The 3,945-nt window shown below is 34.9% G+C and overlaps 1 long non-coding RNA gene across 1 annotated transcript; it reads right to left on the minus strand.

Annotated features, from left to right (window-relative positions):
• Positions 1-1,913: 1,913 nt before the first annotated feature.
• Positions 1,914-3,599, minus strand: LOC120329394 (uncharacterized). The gene is made up of 3 exons (XR_013478585.1): positions 3,190-3,599; positions 3,030-3,122; positions 1,914-2,612 (listed from the first exon to the last, which is right to left on the minus strand). It is a non-coding gene; the product is annotated as an uncharacterized LOC120329394 (long non-coding RNA).
• Positions 3,600-3,945: the final 346 nt, after the last annotated feature.

Consider the following 3,945-nt stretch of genomic DNA (forward strand, 5'->3'; position numbering starts at 1 on the left):
TAAATAACAAGGTGATTTAACGATGTTTTAGACGGTAGTGTTTTCTAGGAATTGGGAATTGTTAATTTTCAGTCGTATCAAGTTATGTTAGACTCGGATATTATGTAGAAAAAAAAATGCTCACTTAGAAAACACTCTCGCTTATTAACGCAAACTGAAAACAAATCACGTACTTGTTGATGAGGGGCGTATACATATCTAAAAGTATTCAGTGTTTTAGCATATTCGTGAACATCTATCAATGTGACAAATAGTTTCATTTCGCTCCATGTACAATTTTTAAAGAAAATATGTATTCATATGGCAGTGCTAGTATCTTTAAGATTGAGGGTATTAGTTTTGAATAGTCGATCGCTATAAGACAAAGAAGTCTATCTCCTTCCCAGAACTTCCTTTGGTCAGCTAGGTTTTCTAAAGTGGCAGGGCGGGGTTCGTCTCACCTACGGTCACATCACACATAATGTAACATTGACATAACCATCCGACGTGTTTTTCAATGCATAGTCAACTACATATCAGTCAAATACTCATTTAACCATGAAAGTGTGATGACATTGATAATTCACTATTCACTTCACTGACTGGCACACTGTTTTCTCACCACCTGCGTCTGCATCAGTCTCGAAGCATGCAACTCCTTTTTACAATCGCAAGACTGGTAGGAACTGTCTGAATCTAGGCCACTTCTGGCATGAGGTATGTACTGTTGCTAGTGGCAACCGCATTGGAATCGTTATGACGTCATGAAGTGGGTCGAAGCCAGTGACTTTCTTAATTCTCAGCTGCTCCTGGCCTTATTTATGCACGGTTACTAGTGGTAACTGACATGAAACATCGTGACGTCATTAAGGTAATCAAATATGATTTCCTAGTTAGGAAGGTCAAAATCACCGACCCTTAAAAATATCCTGTCGAATCGGCATGGACCGTAGTCGCCTCACAATGATATCCAAAATCGAAGAGATTATCATTTCACATTCAAAAGATGAGATCGGTCGGAGCACAAAGAGGTAGTTGATCTGGATTGTACGGGTTTGGTGCGGTGAAAGTCCCTTCAAGTGGGATGAAAGTCACCCCAGAGAATAATATGAAAATCCGCTGATTTGTTGACATTTCATCCGCAACAACAGCATGTATCCCTACACATCACATCGTGGGAATGTTTGAAAATGTGTATATTGTGGTTGTTAAATAGGATTAATTGAATAATTTGATTTAAGCAATATATTACAGAAGTATGACATAGAACTGTGTTCAAAATCTTAACCAACCCTTTGTGCCACATTCTGTATTGCAAATTTGAATGGTAACCAGTCTACACTTTGCACCTGAACGGATTTTATTGAATACAATGAGTATCAAGAACAACAACTTAATAACAAAAAGACCCATAGGTTCACTTCGTTTCCAATGTCCCTTGCAATTGCATTTGTAGTTACACAAAAAAAACCAGTACTTTTCTGAATAATGAAAACGTGGAGCTGAAACCACCTGACATGTTAATCAATGCATAGTCTACTCAGTATGATGACATTGATAATTTGTTATTCACTGACCGGCCTATTGTTTCTATCCATACTGCCAGTAAAAATAAACACATAAAACACGCCCTGACTTGGACATCACTTTTTCGGAGGATTCTTCTTGTCTTCCTTGTTGTTGTTCGCGAGCGAGCCCCATACCAAGATATTCGGGTAGAATATCTCTGAGCCCAAACTCTTTTTATGTACTGTTGCTAGTGGTAACCGGAGTAGAAACATTGTGACCACACTAAAATCCCAAAATGGTTTCTTGGTTAAAAAGATCAAAATCACCCTCTCTACAAGTATCCGGGTGTTAGTTATACACATATAATACATCCCATTCGCTTCTAGAATTTTTTCCAGAAAACCCATTTTGATTTGCCGTTTCTCAATCTATCAAAAAATATTGACGATTTATTTTTATTAAAGATGATACTACAATGAAATGTAATAAAACCGACGTAGCATTATTTTTTAAGCTTTACGTCAGTATTTAAGAATATGTATTAAAAAAGTTCTCCGTACATCCGATTTGGATAGAAAGTTTCTGGACTGCTTGCCATCTAAATCCTATTGAGTTTCTGATTCAAATATTGAAAGCTCTCAATTTTTTTTAAAAACTAGAGACAAATAAGCAAGGAACTTCTTCCCATGAATCTAATGAATAGTGTGAATAAGGTCTCTAAACAAACTTAACGTAACAAGGTTATTTTTGGCTTGAACCAATTTGTCTAGGAACGACATTTCCATTTCCTAAAATATCTATATAAGTAAAAAACGAATATTCGTCTTGATAAACTTATCAAATCCAAAAACTGACTTTGGTTTCAAATTGCGGTTTTTCAAATTCATCATCCCGGTATGTTATTTTTTGAAAAGTCAAAATATTTGCAAATAACAGGTTAGACAGAAACGATAAAAAAAGTAGTAGCAAGCAGTTTTAGTCATTTTGCTGTACATCCTTCAACTTACGAGGATCTTTCAAATGTTCCAGTAGACAAAAGAGACGAACTTATCTGTTTTCTGGGAATAGTAGGCTATATATCACTACTGCTACCACAATTCTGAAATGTCTGTTGCACTTGAAAGCTGAAATAAAAACACGATCATCGTAATCACAATAAACAAAATTAAATTACTAAAATTTACGCTATAAAACACGAGTTGAGTAGTGAGAATTTCTCGTCTTTATGGAAATATCATTCATTTTACAACTAGTAAGGGGATTCCCATGAATCTAATAAATATGGAGTGAATAGATTTTAAAAAAGTTACCGAAACAAGGTTATTTGTGGCTTGAACCAATTTGTCTAGTAACGACATCTTCATTTCCTAAAAATCCAATATAGTTAAAACTTAAATATTCGTCTTTACTAAATCTAAAAAGAGGTTTTTAAACTAGAATGTCATGGAAGGAGTATAACTCCAAATAATAACGATTCTAGATATAAAGTGAAGAGTTTGCAATTTTTATCATGATCAGAGAACAAAGAGGATTTTACTCACGACTGTATCTTCAACGATTCTGGATTTTGTAAATTCAAAAGATTTAAATCCGATGCCCAAAGCAGGGAGTTTGCCTCCCAAACTGTCGGAGTTCTGAAAATAAAATGTTCTGTGAATAGTGGCAACATAAAATTATTAATTGAAACAGTTGAAAACTTACTTTCGTAAACGATTTTCCAGAGATACTCGCACAGGTTAAGTCAGAAACAGCGTCTTCTGAACAAATGGTAAAAGACAAAAATATTCAAATCGAACTGATATCCATAGAATAAAATCAATAAAAAATCGATTTGTAGAAGAATTTGTTACTCGCAGTCAGCTTCCACCTCTCAATATTATGAATTGTTTATGATGTGTAAAATCATTACATTGTGGTTAGGTTGTGTTCGTTAAGAACGAAACGCAGTTCACGACGATGGAAAAATAATCACACTTTTTTTTTTCAAGTATATTGTTGTTGTTATTACAAGATTCATCATCTTTGTGCAGCCATCGCTGCCAATACTATTTAATGTATGTCATTTGATTCATAAAGTTCTTCGTCCGCAAAGATTAATTTTTTTTGAGTGAAGTTATCTAACCATGTGGCATGCTTACCAATAAATATTCTATTAAATAGCAGCCTATTACTTTATCAGATATTGACGATTTGTCATTAACTTCACTGCCTGGCCTGTTGTGTCTGTTCATAATGCCTGTAAATTAGACTCACGAACTCGAAGTGACGTTGCAAAACCTTGAACCTATTTTAGTGGTCTCATGTTGTTTTGATCTAGTGCTGTCATTTTGTTTGTTATGCCTATGATCAGCGTTGGAACATTTTAAATATTCTTCCTTAACTTTTCTTGATTCTCTTCTCTTTAGCCATCTCGAATACCGTTTTTCCTATTCAGCACCTGCGTCTGCAACAGATTTG

This window comes from Styela clava, chromosome 1, assembly GCF_964204865.1.
Source record: "Styela clava chromosome 1, kaStyClav1.hap1.2, whole genome shotgun sequence".
NCBI lineage: Eukaryota > Metazoa > Chordata > Ascidiacea > Stolidobranchia > Styelidae > Styela > Styela clava.